Consider the following 16,326-nt stretch of genomic DNA (forward strand, 5'->3'; position numbering starts at 1 on the left):
GTCATCGATTCCTATTATACTGCCACACCTTTACGAACACATCCACCCGCCCCTGCACTCAATACTCTCCATATTCTATCGCTGCCGAACTTCAACCAAGTCCCTCTGCCGGGAAGTGAGACGCACTCCGATGTTTTGCCGCCCTACCAACTATAACTTCTCCCTACCTATCCCACTATACACAAGGGCTCCTCCCCCCCCCCCCCTCTCTCTCTCTCTCTCTCTCTCTCTCTCTCTCTCTCTTGCCTCTCCATCTCTCCCTGGCCCTCCTCTTGATACCACAGTCACCCCCGCCCCCAACCAGACTCCTCCTCACCTTCTGTCTTGCTACTATCGACCTCAACACTTACCTCCATCTCCATTGTTTCGTACCTGCATCTCGTTCAAGCCCATAGAACACATTTTCTCCTCCTCTGATATTTTCCTCTCAGTGCAGGTCCTTGAGCTTCTGAGTAACAGTGCAGTGCTGTTTTTAGAAGAACATCACCATGTGAGCGATACAACTCCCCATTTGGCATTACGAGGCTGAGGATCCCGTTCCAATCCTCGCAACAACAAAAACTCCCTAGCAGTATCGGGAACTGAACCAGAGTCCTCCGCAGAGCAGTCAGACGCGCTGGTCATTCAGCTACGGTGGCGGACTCGCTACATTTTCTACTGAAAAAAAAAAGCAATAGGTCTTCCACACTCTTAGCTCGCCTGATGGTCAGAGTGGGATGAGACTGAAATCTAAAAATGATCAAAAACGATCGATATTTACATCTAAGTTTTGGTGGAACAGAACGAACAACGCGCTCTAAAATCCTCTAGAACGAAGTAAGCGCGGAAAATGAGGCACAATGTTCATCAAATTCTCTTCTACCCATGACAGAGGACTCCCCAGTTACTTACCAGCCTCCGTGGCTGAGCTGGCTAAAGCACGCCCGTGTGGTGGCGTTCGACTCGTAGGTAACCCGGTTCGAATCCTAGTAATGGACGAAATTTTCACCGCCAGTGTTTGGCCGGGAACGGGAGCAGAGGTGGTGGAGTAAAGTTCCTGATCACCAGTCTTTACGTCAATACCCGGGATTGAATTTCAGACCCCTCAGGAGTCTCGTCAAGTGGAGGTCTGCGACACTGTTGGTGGTGACCCGTCTGTCGGACGGGGACGTTACGTTCGCCGGCAACTCCGAGAAGAGTTGGCTGCACTGGGTTCCACTCCCTCCCTTCTTTCATCTTTAGCACACAGCATAAGCATAATAATACGCTATATACGCATGCATTATAGCCACCTACACTTTGCAAATACACATACGACACAAATCTCACATATACGCAAACCAAGCAAAGGAGCCAGTGTATGTGGAGGTAGAACACCCCTCCACGACAACCCCCAACCTCGTGGGACACGACGGCCAACAGTGCTACACGACAGTTACATTTTAGCCAGCAGGTGTAGAAACACAGTTAATTCGAGGCTCCATGGTGTACTTCCTTTCCAACACACCACTGGCAGTTGCACATTCAACGGCTAATTTAATGACAGAAAGACATCAAGAGCAAACAGATTGAAAGCAACGAGGTAGGTTGGCCTAAAATAAACGTCAAAGAGATTGGGTGGCTAAGACACTTACGTGCGCACCACTAGTCCAAAAAGTAATACACGTTAAATGCGTTGTGTCTCGGAAACCATTCGGAATATGGCGTACGTCCATACGACGTTTTTTGTTTCAAATGAGTTTCCCTGTCATATTCCTGAATATTGACCATTCCTCTTCGGACACCCTGAATGTTTTCTGTCCTTTTTTTCTCTACATCGCTTCTAGGAAAAGCTGAGGCGGTGGCTTTGTAAAGTATGCGACAGATTTCCGACCACAGTTCGAGCTTGTGCTCCGTGTCCAATTACCTATTGTCGCCTGGGTGTGAAACTCTAATCCTCCTTCCAGAATGAGATTTTCACTCTGCAGCGGAGTGTGCGCTGATATGAAACTTCCTGGCAGATTAAAACTGTGTGCCCGACCGAGACTCGAACTCGGGACCTTTGCCTTTCGGGGGCAAGTGCTCTACCAACTGAGCTATCGAAGCACGACTCACGCCCGGTACTCACAGCTGTACTTCTGCCAGTACCTCGTCTCCTACCAGTACCTCGTCTCCTACCTTCCAAACTTTACAGAAGCTCTCCTGCGAACCTTCGAGTCTCGGTCGGGCACACAGTTTTAATCTGCCAGGAAGTTTCTAATCCTCCTTCCTTCCAGTTTCTTTATAAATCACTGCACTTACCAGAAAATCGTCTGCTTCCTTCATAACAACAAGGCCTTGGTACTTATTGGTACTTTCACCATCACAAGCATCTTGAGCTATTTCTGATCATGTTAAATTTGTATTGTTACCTTCCGTTTGGTTAGCTCGCGTACCCCCTAGCAATGCGATATTCATGAAACCGTTTTGTGCGTCTCGTACCTTAAGTTCATCGTTATGTATCACACTTTCAGTTCGTGAGCTGCATTACTCCCTTTGCTCGGCGGTGAAGTGAAGAGCATTCTGCACTCTTACGGTCTATTGTTTTCCACCCGTGCCATACCTTACCGCGCTGTCATCACCTGCAGGAGGAGGGAGAGAGAGAGGGGTGGGGGGGGGGCAATAAGTGCCACATAACGGCTACGTACCACAGCTTCCTGTTTACGACGTACAGCAGTTATCCAGACGCTAATTTAGCTGCATTTCGGGTGTGCTGATTATTCGACCGCTGAAAGCGACAGGAATGCTCCATGTGGTTTCAAATTACAGCTGCCGCTAAGATTTTTTATGTTACTATAGTCGCTGTGAACAACTAAAAAAATTCTCAGGTAGGGACTTAACGTCGTGGCAATTTACTTATTAAAGAACTGACTCTCCGGATCAAAAAGCTTTTCAGATTAAAGGGATGAAGGTACGGGGTACGATCAACATCATACATGAATCACTCTCACAAAAAAGAAAAGAAAAACAAGCGTTATATGACAGTCCGCAGCTCGTGGTCGTGCGGTAGCGTTCTCGCTTCCCGCGCCCGGGTTCCCGGGTTCGATCTCGGCGGGGTCAGGGATTTTCTCTACCTCGTGATGACTGGGTGTTGTGTGCTGTCCTTAGGTTAGTTAGGTTTAAATAGTTCTAAGTTCTACGGGACTGATGACCATAGATGTTAAGTTCCATAGTGTTATATGACAGCAGATTATGACGAAACTGCAGTTTGTCCAAACCTGCTGATACGTACCTAGCATGCACTGATAAACGAATAAGAAACTTCACATAGCGAAATGTGAGCCATACAGCGTGCTAAGTACAGAAGAGGGAACGTAAATATTCAAGCACACAGATATTTCATACATGACTATATGTATTACCAAGCAGTACAGCATGGTTTGTAATATTTTTTCTCAAAATTTAATTGAAAATTGTTATTCAGATAGTTATCTGACGATAATTCTGAGACATTTTTGTACCATTTGAGAACAATTTTTAACAAATTACTTCTGCATGTATGACATCAGTGTAAGTATTGTGCCTAAAACGTTATACATTAAATACAATAAAAATAGCTGCATAAAGTGATATCCTTCAGAGTTAGAAACGATGCTCCAGTATATGGAATTATATTAAACGTCACTGCGTATTTTTTTAAACAAGTAATATGTGAAAAAGTATGTTCCTGTTATCGTCCTCAGTATGAACCCTGATGTGATTCCATGGTGCTCTATCCAGATCATCTCTGTATAACAGCTGGTGTAGTTACGTTTTGGTCTCCCCCTGCAGCCCACCACCCTCTTCCGGAGAGACTGAAATATGCCGTTGTTAAACCCCTCTATACGAAAGGTGGTAGGAGAGATGACAATAACCACCAACCTGTTTCACTACTGACATCATTTTTCTAAAATTTTTGGTATGGTGATGTATTGTAAAATAGTATCCCGTATGAGCAACAATAATATCCTCAGTAAATCAGAGTTTGGGTTTCGGAAGAGTTGCTCTACTGAGAACGTCATTTATATGTTCATGCACAATATTTTACAACCATTAAATAACAAAGTAGCGCCGGTTGATATTTTCTGAGACCTATCTAAAGACATTTCACTGTATGAACTACAATATTCTCCTAGATAAACTGCTGTTTTAAGGGATTGGTGGTATAGCCAACAAAAAGACCATTCTGTCCAGAAGAATGCAGCAAGTTCTACTTAGTAATTCAACGAATGTAGTCTGCGGATCTTGTTCAGACTGGGGAGAAATCACGTATGGGTTCCCCAAAGTTCAGTGTTAGCTCCGCGGCTGTTCCTCGTATATGTAAACTATCTTATATGTAAACTATCTGTACAACAAGCAAAATTAGTTCTTTTTGCGGATGACACTAGTATTGTAATCAATCCAAGCGTACGTAAAACAACATAAAGAATAGTGAAAATTTTCTTCACAGTGTCATTGACTGGTTCATCATCAGACGGCACTTCACGTTAAGATTCATATTTGTTACTGTTTACATTAGCTTTAAACAATAACAGATATTTTTCTTAACGTGAACAGTCGTCTGATTATGAACGTGTCACTTTGAAGCCGGTAACGGCGTTATTTATGTGAATGAATACCATTATTAAAAGTGGCCGACTGTTGTTTCCCTCTCAGCAAGAATCGACCTGTATTTTGTACAGAGCCGATGTCTCAAAATGTCAGTTTTCGACAAAATAGCGTCGTTGACTGGTTTTCTGCGAATGGCCTCACTCTCAATTTTAAAAAGACACGGAATATTCAGTTTTGCACACATAGAGGTACCACAGGAATGATAAGTGTAACGCATTGCGAAGAAATAATAAATACGGCAGAAACTTTAAAAATTTTAGGTGTCCATGTTGACGAGATGCTGGAGAAAGCACATTTTGGAACTCGTAAAATAACTTAGTTCAGCAACATTTGCACTTAAAATCATTGCAAGTCTTGGGGAGAGACAAATCAGAAAGTTGACATATTGCATATACTCATTCAGTAGTGTCATGTGGGATGACGTTCTGGAGTACGTCATGTTTAAGAAGGAAAGCATGCATTGCTCAAAAACGTGGTATAAGAATAATATGCGATATTCAGTCACGATCATCTTGTAAACGTGTGTTTAAGGAGTTTGGCATTCTGATTGCTGCTTCAAAGCATATTTATTCTCGCAGTATGTTTGTTGTGAATAACCCACTGCAGTTCAAAAGGAACAGTAATGTACATAATTACAATATCAGAAGGAAAAATGATACTACTCGACATTACGGTTGTCTTTAGCACTAAAGTGATGCACAATGCTGCAAGCAAAATTTTGATTACTTACCCAGTGATATAAAATATGTGACAGAGAGCAAAGCAAAATTTGAAAACGAACTGAAAAAGTTTCTCGTTGACAACTACTCCTATTCAGTAGAATAATTTCTGTTATTGTAATCTGAAAAGGGCGGCAGTTACGGTTGTCTTTAGCGCTAAAGTGATGCACAATGCTGCAAGCAAAATTTTGATTACTTACCCAGTGATATAAAATATGTGACAGAGAGCAAAGCAAAATTTGAAAACGAACTGAAAAAGTTTCTCGTTGACAACTACTCCTATTCAGTAGAATAATTTCTGTTATTGTAATCTGAAAAGGGCGGCAGTTAGGAAATACTAACTCAGATTTGTATATTTAAAAAATGTTAATGTTCAGTATGTAGCCATATTTACAAATAATTTGTGATGTTAATGTAAAATGACTCGTTCCACATCATTACGATTTATCGTGCAAATGATGCATGGAAAATGAAACTAACTAATTAACGCACCTCGCACACGCTCACTTCCCTCCATTACCGTTATCTCTGTTGTAAACTTCACAAATATAAAATGTCCGATAAGCGATGACATCACGTGAACTGAAATTATCTAGCCCTTTTACTTTATCGACTTTTGGTCCACGTACAAGAGCAACGGTGACCCAGCCGTTTCCGTGTTCTTCGTATCCTTGTTAGCGAGAGTGAAGTTCAAAACTCCACCGCAAAACACCGATGGACCATGCAAGATGACTTGGGCACCTACGAAATCCTTGGTAGTAATAGAAATGTTGTCTATTGCTTTAAAAAACTGTAAGACGCGAACGCCTACTCCTCCTAAAATAACCTAAAAATAATGCCTCGGAATGTCTCCCATCAGCCGGTGCCTCCTTGTAGTCAAATTGTGCCATAATTATAATTTCTCGCCAGTTTAATTCAGTACCTCCTCGTTAGCTGTCCGATGCACCCATTTAGGGCTACAGCTTTGAACATGGCTGTTGTTCAGCAACCGTATACTATTTCCAATGTAAATTGAACAGCCAACCGGTTACACATAAACGTTAGGTACATCGACCGAATTTCGACACCTACTAAGCGTGTCTTCATCGGAATGAACAGCTGCTAAATCGTAAAATTACATTGCTAAAAAGCAATAGTCCGAATTTGGTGGAACTATACTCAAGTCAAAAGTTGCCTTTGGCACGTGTACCCAGTTGGGAACATCATCAGCCTATTTAGCAACTGTTCATTCTGATGACACCTAGGCCAATGTATATAATGTTTATGTGCAACCGGTTGGCTGTTTAATCTTACATTGATGCCATCCATTTAATGTTAACAATCTCCTGTTGCACCACGTTCCGAAAGCTTGTGAATGATTATGTGAACTTAAGTTTATAATATATTAAAAGAATCTTCAGTGTGGTGCGAAATTCCAGCAACATACGTGTAGCTCGGTTAAGAGGCGTAAGGACAGACCGAAGCTGTTCATTGCAAGCGTGCAGTCACAATAACTACAAAATTAGCGTTTCTAAGTTAAAAATCTATGAACATAGTAACCGTTCTCGAAAGAACAGATACCATTGATGACCGTGCAGCTTCTCTAGAATAAATGATAATTAATTGAAACCCTCAGCTGCCGACAGGTGTTGTTGACATACCTGGATGGGGACCGCTGAAAATACGTGCCCCGACTGGGACTCGAGCCCGGGATCTCCTGCCTATATGACAGGCCCTCTATCCATCTTTTTTTTTAGTCTCATTTTGTTCGGTTTCGTTCGTTACATCTTCTCGGTGCGTCGGTGTGGACGTCGCAAGACACCCGTTTCAGTTCGCCGTTGATCCGTTAACTCACTTTTTTTTTATTATAGAGGGCAGGTAACCCTCTGACCGAACACGCTGAGTTACCGTGCCGGCATCCATCTGAGCCACCGAGGACGCAGATGAATAACGCGACAGCAGGGACTTACCCCTTGCACGCTTCCCGTGTATGTCAACAACACCTGTCGGCAGCTGAGGTTTTCAGTTAATTGTCATTTAAAAATCTGTCTTGCTTTCCGTATCATTGTACGCAAGATAAGTAAGAAACCCTAAATTACGTATTTTAGAGCTGAAAAAGTAGATGCCGGCCGCTGTGGCCGAATGGTTCTAGACGTTTCAGTCCGGAACCGCGGTGCTGCTGTGGTTGCAGGTTCGAATCCTGCCTCGGGTATAGATGTGTGTGATGTCCTTAGCCTAGTTAGGTTTAGGGAGATCTCAATTCTAGGGGACTGATGTCCTAAGATGTTAAGTCCCATAGTGCTTTGAGCCATTTGAACCATTTTTGAAAAGAGTAGTAAGCCTATCAAAATTCTTTTCCAAACGGACTGAGGCTAATAACTCGTATATCGTGATACGTAGTTGTTTGCACGGCGTGCGGCGCAGCGCCGTTGAACGTGGCTGGTGTTCAGAGTTCGGTGGGAACACGTGGTGCTGCTACAGCGCTATCGCAGCCTCTCTGTTCCAGGGCGTCGACAGCACCAGACAAACCGCAGAGTGCCCCCTTGTTGGGAAACCGCAGCGATAAAGGCCGGAAACTGAAACTGCGCTAGAGGTGGGTCCCCTCCAGGATACCTGTTACAAAAAAGGAGCACTGCACTGGGAACATCTTATACTGCCTGACAAAATAGGTGAAGCACGTAGAAGGGAAGGAGGAAACGAATTGGAACGCCATGGGCAGATATCGTATGTGATGTCATTTCTGCTGCTATAAAACTGAATCAAAGTTACACACTTAGCAGTATGACGTTGCACTCTCTCTGACCTGAGTGCATGCCTTGATTCGGTTGGGAAGGGTGTCAGAAAGCCGTTCTATGTTCTCCTGAGACAAACAGCCCCACACCTGTTGTAACTGGTACTTGACACCCTGGATATCCTAGCATGGAGTTGACGTCCGAATTGGCTCAACATCTGTTCTATCGGGGACAGATCTGGCGATATCCCCGGCCAAAGAATTACATAACGCAGACTGTTCGTAAAAACGCATAATCTTGTAATCGGATACTCGCAGGTTCTTCGACCATGGTATTGGCATTACATTACGTTTATTATTCGAAGAGAGCTGTCATTTCGTAGTCCGTATTACATTCTGAAGAAATTCAGCGTTGTTTGAGAGTAGGCAGAAATCAACTGTAACAGGATGTACGTTATGAACTACTGCATAGTCGGCGCCTCGTGGAAAACGTTATTTTAACTTTGATGGGAAATGAATGAGAGACTGCCAGTCTTATTGTCGAATGCACAGCAGGTGGCCATCGTGTAAGGATTGTACAATCGGAAATATCGAGTGACTATAGAACGAAACCAACAGTGGCGGTTTTTCTCTTTCTGACTGTTTATCGATTAATATGGGCTGAAGATTAGATAGGTAGATCACATAACTAATGAGGAAGTATTGAATAGGATTGGGGAGAACAGAAGTTTGTGGCACAACTTGACCAGAAGAAGGGATCGGTTGGTAGGACATGTTCTGAGGCATCAAGGGATCACCAATTTAGTATTGGAGGGCAGCGTGGAGGGTAAAAATCGTAGAGGGAGACCAATAGATGAATACACTAAGCAGATTCAGAAGGATGTAGGTTGCAGTAGGTACTGGGAGATGAAAAAGCTTGCACAGGATAGAGTAGCATGGAGAGCTGCATCAAACCAGTCTAAGAACTGAAGACCACAACAACAACAACAACAACAACAACGGGATATTGTTTACATGCGTATTTCTGTGCGACTACATTCTATCGTGAAACGCGAAGATGTATCTGCAGAAGCTCTCTTACGTAAACAACGTTTATGTGGTGATAAAAACGTAATATGGGCCGCTTCGAATATTACTTCATTTTCGTCTCTAATGAAAATACGAGTACACTTTGACTAAAGCTGATATGTTGGCGACTTCGTCTCCCAAGCGCCAAAGAAAGCGGCGAAGGCATGCGTATTCAAACACGAAGATATGGAGGCATAATACGGCGCTGCCGTCTGCAGCGCCTGTATAACACAACAAGTGTCTGGCGCAGTTGTTGGATCTGTGACTGCTGCTACAGTGGCAAGTTATCAAGATTTAAGTGAGTTTGAACGTGATGTTATAGTTGGCACACGAGCGATGGTACACAGCATCTCTGAGGTAGCGATAAAGTGAGGATTTTCCCAAGTGTACCGTGAACATCAGCAATCAGGTAAAACACCAAATCTCCGACGTCATTGAGGCCGGAAAAAGATTCTGCAAGAACGAGACCAACGACGACTGAAGAGAATCGTTCAACGTGGCAGAAGTGCAACCCTTCCACAGACTGTTGGAGATTTCAATGTTGGATCATCAACTAGTGTCAGCGTGCGAACCATTCAGCGAAACATCGTCGATATGGGCTTTCGGTGCCGAAGGCCCACTCGTGTACTCTTGATGACTGCACGACTCAAAGCTTTACGCCTCGTCTGGGCCCGTCAACACCGACATTGGACTGTTGATGACTGGAAACAGGTTGCCTGGTCGGACGAGTCTCCTTTCAAATTGTGTCGAATGGATGGACGTGCACGGTTGTGGAGACGACCTCATGAAACCATGGACCCTGCATATCAGCAGGGGACTGTTCAAGCTGGTGTAGGCTCTATAATGGTGTGGGGCGTGTGCACTTGGAGCGATGTGGTACCCCTCATACGTCTAGATACGACTCTGACAGGTGACTAATACGTAAGCATCCTGTCTGATCACGTGCGTCTATTCATGTCCATTCGGACTTGGGCAATTCCAGCTGAACAATGCGACTCCCCACACGTCCAGAATTGTTACAGAGTGGCTCCTGGAACTCTCTTCTTAGTTTAAGCACTTCGGCTGTCCACCAAACTCCCCAGACATGAACATTATTGAGCATATCTGGGATGCCTTGCTACATGCTGTTCAGGAGAGATTTGCACCCCCTCGTACTGTTACGGGTTTATGGACAGCCCTGCAGGATTCACGGTGTCAGTCTCCTCCAGTAATGTAAAACAAGATTCTTATTTTAACCCGACCGCCTGGTGGAAACGGTGTCTTTCTTTGTCGTCTGACACAATCATAAAATGAGGAGATGCGTTAGGTGATATATGGGGTTTTGTTACTGGAACAAATTCATCCCGTAAAGAATGTAAGGTTATGCTACAGGTAGAGATATTGCTGATGCGGCCGTAACACTGGAATTACCGTTTCCACCACTTTCACCAGCGAGTCGACCAGCAGTGTTCTGTATTTTTAACAGTACAGCAATCGTTGGCATTACGGCGAGTTCTCCACCGAAAAAAGTGCTCCACTACTAAGAAAATATTCCATGTCAGGTCTTTTACGGATCGAAGGATTGGCCTCTAGAGATCGTTTAGGCATCCGCAAAAGTATGTCGACGTGGCGACACAGAATGACGCGGGCCACGACGAGTTTGCCTCATATTTCCGGGTGCGTTACCCTTGCAGCGCGTTAACTGGCCTTTGATAAGGCTGGTTGCTTTCGCAAGACGCCTCCAGGGCTCTGATAATGGGTCCACAGCCAGTGACGTCGGATGCTCTTCTTCTCACTCTCCAGTTCTTTCCCCCAAATTTAACAGGAGAATACCGCCAGAAATATGATTTTATTTGGGAAACACTGATATCGCAGTGTCACATTACGTGTGACCGATTATCCGAGGCCGGCCGATGTGGCCGAGCGGTTCTAGGCGCTACAGTCCGGAACCGCGTGACCGCTACGGTCGCTGGTTCGAATCGTGCCTCGGGCATGGATGTGTGTCATGTCCTTAGGTTAGTTAGGTTTAAGTAGTTCTAAGTTCTAGGAGGCTGGTGACCTCCGATGTTAAGTCCCATAGTGCTCAGAGCCATTTGAACCATAGGTTCTGTGATACTTGTTGAGGGAGAGGGGGGGGGGGTCAAAATATTTGGCTCGGAAGAGAATGATAGGCAAGTACTATTCGACTGCAAGCAGTTTTCTACATTCATCTGCTCTGATGAAGACAGTAATCCGTCATCAGAAACAGAGGAGGACCAACTAGCAAATACGTGTTTTGCCGGTGATGTGAAGTCTATGATGTATTTACGGCTCGAAACTTGTGCTTCGTTTAGTAAAAGGGAACGCCTTACACACAGGATAGTACAGTGTCTTATCCAAGGAGTCTTAACAGGTTGTCATTGCGCATGTGGATTAAGCATCGTTAATTAAATATGCTTTAGTTTGTTCGTATGCAGATGATAGTAGTTCTTGATACTATGATGCCAAATTAAATCGAGTATAGCTGTCGTCAGCTAAATATCACCAACAGAAAAATATGAGTGATACCGCCAAACATGGAAGAGATAAGGCTTAGTTACTGACGTAGGTAGTTGCTTTATTGGTTTCTATATTTTGGAATAAATAAGTAAATAAAAAGTGCGTACGAGTTGTCTTTCTGATTGCTGATGTGTAACATGCAAGTAAAAGCGTGAGAGATTCATTAAGTATTATTACATTATAGCATCTGTCAGTAAATGTTTATGTTATGGATGCGAAAGTCCACTTGAGCTTGTGTGAGCACTGTCAAGAAGAAGAAGAATGAGAAACAGATTTAATCCTGTGCTGTTTATTGATATGTTGCTTACAGCCAAGCAACTTCCATGAAATACAGTTTCAATTTGCATCCTATCCTTGATTCAGATTTTTTGCCGAGAAATCGGGCACAGTCATATTATTTAATGGGGGCTAAACAGAAAATTTGTTTGATTACACTATCAGAATGTCCTTGAAGCGTTTTAGTAGTGGTGAAAGACCTTGAAATACCAACTGGCCGATGTTATACGAAACTTATGCCGTAAAGTGTGCCACTCAGATACTGTGTAAGCCCTAAGTAAGAAATACTGTGTTGTTTCATGTCACTCCTGTACACAACACAGAACAGATGAAGCGCAGATATGTTTCGCTAATAGACAATTCCTCTTTGTCTTCTTGCCATCAACGTGGTTCTTCCTAGGCCGTTTCTGTTTGCTTCATCGTTGAGTAATTTGCGTTGATCTACGAATAGAGCCCTGACCTTTAATTATAATGCACTGGTATTCGAAATTGATGATATATGAGACGAAACTGACGACGTAATTATCTCTGACAGCAGGCCGTGAAGGCGAGATGTCCTTGTCGTTTATGGATCCATAGAAGAGAAAAGAGTGAAGTGGTGGAGGGGCGGGGCTTGAAGCAGTAATCAGTGTGTGCTTAGGTTAAGGAAACGTCGAGGCTTAAAAACGAGATTGATTTAAATGTCTGTCACGTTTCATAGTTTGTCTGCTTTTTACTCGCCATTGATTTTGCTCGTTTCTTTGTGCCTCGCTGCGGTGTTTGTTCTTCTCTCATTAGTTCTACATTCTGAGGTATGTTATGTGCAGGGCGAAAATTACGTCGTTCCATTTTCAAATGAGTGAATGGACACGTGATTACTTGACTTAGGTTTCGCCCGTCCAAATTTACAACCTGTTTATTTAAATCCTTTCTTTCTCGATGTTTCGCCCATGCCTCTTTGCTGGGTGCTTCGTAGCTGTCTTATTTTAGAAACACTTCATTCTTTAGTCTTGCATTTTGGGGCTTGCTCTGAAAAACGTTTCATATTTTTGTGGAGGGCAGTCCTTGAAAGCAATCCAGTCACAAGTTAATGTTGTTGACCAAAGCTGATAACGCACCACTGAACATATACGGGGCATAATGACTCTCTCTAGCATGAACCTTGCACATTGCGTTTGATGGCTCTTCACCGACTGAGCAATATGTAGCTGTACGGCGCTGCACCCTTATCTCTTACTTTAATCAAATCAAACTAGATGGTTCCAGAGCCCTTTTGCAGACTCAATCGTCTGTAATGTGTATGTGCAGAGTGAAGCGTCGAATGAAAATTTGTACCAAGGCCGGGATTCGAAGCCGGGTCTCGCGCTCACTAGGCAGATGTCCAGACTGGCACTGTGGCTTTGCACAGCTGCACGTTGTTCGTTCGTCGCTTCAGTCTGCATATATACTTCGTTTATTATGTTTGTGACTTGAAAAAGTCTCTGGAACCATATATTTTCATTTGATTATAGTTTCTTTGCTTATGTTTTAATACGTTAGCTATGGCGATGTGAAGTAAAAGGATTTAAAGAACAAAATACGTAGTGAAAGGATTACTGTTTGACAATGCTGTTGTGAGTAGTGTTGATATATTGGTGGAGTCTTTTGCCACTTCTTGATAGATCGCTGACACATTTGCAGCTCTTGGTCTCGGGGTCGCGTTCTCGCTTCCCGAGCATGGGGTCCCGGGTTCGATTCCCGGTGGCGTCAGGGGTTTTCAGCTGCCTCGAGATGACTGGGTGTTTGTTTTGTCCTCATCATTTCATCATCATTCATGAAAGTGGCGAGACTGGACTGAGCAAAGGTTGGGGATTTGTACGGGCACTGAAAATCGCGCAGTTGAACGCCCCGCAAACCAAACATCATCATCATCATCATCATCATCATTGGTGACACATTTAAGGTTCTACTACAGTGAACCATTTACTGTTATAACCTATGTGATACATACAAGGGATAGGCAAAATAATGTGAACAGTGGTAGTTATGGGATGGATGTGTTTGACTGTCATCAACGCAGGTAAGGCAGGTGTCGCACTGGACTGTGCGTGTTTAGTACGGACCAGGCATCAGTGCAGGTTGTTTACGATCAGTGCACACGTCGTATTTGCATTCAGAGACCGAGGTCGACGTGGATTGAAAGACCTAACAGAGTTCCAAAGAGAGCAGATTGTGGGGGCCCGATTAGCTGGAGTGTCAGTAACCAAGACACGTAATTTACTGAATGTTTCAAGAGCAACTGTTTCAACAGTCATGCAGCATACACAAAACATCACTTAAACGTAATAGTGGGCGCAAATCGAACCTAAATGACAGAGATCGTCGTCCTCTAACAGGAACTGTGTCAAAACAAATGGTTCAAATGGCTCTGAGCACTATGGGACTCAACTGCTGTGGTCATAAGTCCCCTAGAACTTAGAACTACTTAAACCTAACTAACCTAAGGACATCACACACATCCATGCCCGAGGCAGGATTCGAACCTGCGACCGTAGCGGTCGTGCGGTTCCAGACTGTAGCGCCTTTAACCGCTCGGCCACTCCGGCCGGCAATGTGTCAAAACAACACGAAACTAAAGCGGCTAAAGAAACTGCTGAGCTCAATAGCCATCTTCGAGACCCGAAGCCATTAGTGGCGACAACCAACGCAAAGAAGCGTAAAACTTGGTATCAGGAGTATAAATCCTGGACGGCTGATCATTGGAAACACGTCATGCGGTCCTACGAGTCAACGTTTACGGTGTTTCCACCATCGGGCCGGGTTTACGTTTGGAGGACGCTAAAAGAAGCCTACAATCCTAATTGCTTGATTCCAATGGTTAAGCATAGAGATCGAGTGTGGTGGTGTCAGCAGCCATATCATGGTATTCTGCTGGTCCCATCATTCCTCTAAAAGGCCGTGTTACGATTATGTGGACATTTTGGGTGATCAGGTGCACCCCATGAATCAGATGTTGTTCCCCAACAATGATGCCATTTTTCAGTGGCATAATGCACCCATTCACACAGTCAGGACAGTAGCATCGTGGTATGAGGAGCATGCAACTGAACTGCAGCGTCTTCCCTAACCAGCAAAGTCTCCGGACTTGAACATTATCGAACCCTTGTGGGCGGTATTGGTGCGCAGACTCCGGAGCAGATTTCCGCCTCCCTCGTCACTACAGGAGTTGTAAGAGGTTCTGATCGAAAAGTGGCATAACGTTCCACTGGAGACTACACAATCGTTACATGCCTGTATTACATGAAGAATCGCAGCTGTATTACGGCCAAATGGGGGTCCAAACCCTTATTAATAAACCATTCCCAAATAAGTACAGGTGTTCACATTATTTTGCTTATCTCCTGCATCACGAAAGAAGAGCGCTGTATTTGTCATTTTGTGCCCGATGTCGTGATCAAAGATACCGTACGTTGGTAATAACTTCAGTTTTCTAGGTTTGGTTTCTTGGTCACTGCTATCTGGGGTGGTCGCGGGTCGGTTGCCTCCTGACAAGAGCCTGCTGTGCATACACGTTTACAACAGCCGAGTAAGTCTGCTGCCTTGGCACAAATCATCGAATGGAATACAAAAACACGGAGATTCTGGCATGCACTTCCAGCTGTTGGGATAGTGTTGTTAGAGGATCAGTTTTAAATTAGGAAGTGACCAAGTGACGTTATAAATACCGGTGGAGATTTTTTATTAAATTCTGCTTACAATCTTGCTCTCTACCTTGTCAAAAAGGAGAGGGCAGAGTCAATGCTACCTCACCCTTTGATCAGTAATTTTCACTACTGATAACTTCTGACTCCAGGATTTGTGTCGTGGTGCTAATGTTTACAGTGTGTGTGTGTGTGTGTGTGTGTGTGTGTGTGTGTGTGTGTGTTAGCTTTCTGGAAATGCTCTGCACACAGTGGTTTTTAATTCTCTTGCTGCATTTGTGCCTTGGAAGTGACAGGGTGTGCAACTGTCGAAATATCGGCGGTTTCCGAGGACGTCACCCTGCTGCTTTCTCGTAAGTTATTGAAAAATGTAGTCAGTTTGCTTTCGATAGTAAAATAATGTTATTGATATCACTGCCGTCTGTAAAGAGGAGTTTTGAAGAACTTTAGGTCGCGGTCGTGCTCTTCTCTGACGGCCACGTGTGTTGGAAAAGTGACTCGCTGTGTTCATCCGTGCGCCGGGGGCGGGGGGGGGGGGGGGGGGGAGAACTGCCCTTCATGCACGGAGGTAACATTTCTCTGCTGAGCTCTCGCTCCTTCAAGACAGTCGAACAGCGGTCAGCTCGCGTGAAGCCTAAAGGCGGCTACCGACGACCTGATCTGTCGGTCCGAGAGCGGACCCAAGTAATCAGTTGCGGCATCCACTCGGCCTCACCTAGCGCCCGGTTTTGTCCAGTCGGCTCTTTGCTTCTGGCGAGAATAAATGCGCGCGCGCACCATGCATCTTGCT

The 16,326-nt window shown here is 44.3% G+C and overlaps 1 protein-coding gene and 1 non-coding gene across 2 annotated transcripts in view; one reads left to right on the plus strand and one right to left on the minus strand.

The window, feature by feature from the left end:
• LOC124622465 (torso-like protein) overlaps positions 1-16,326 on the plus strand; it is a 523,109-nt gene that overhangs the window by 51,319 nt on the left and 455,464 nt on the right. The gene's annotated exons all lie outside the window — the stretch shown is intronic.
• Trnas-cga lies at positions 1,991-2,065 on the minus strand. The gene has a single exon. It is a non-coding gene; the product is annotated as a tRNA-Ser (tRNA).

The sequence above is a fragment of the Schistocerca americana genome, chromosome 7, assembly GCF_021461395.2.
Source record: "Schistocerca americana isolate TAMUIC-IGC-003095 chromosome 7, iqSchAmer2.1, whole genome shotgun sequence".
Classification (NCBI taxonomy): domain Eukaryota; kingdom Metazoa; phylum Arthropoda; class Insecta; order Orthoptera; family Acrididae; genus Schistocerca; species Schistocerca americana.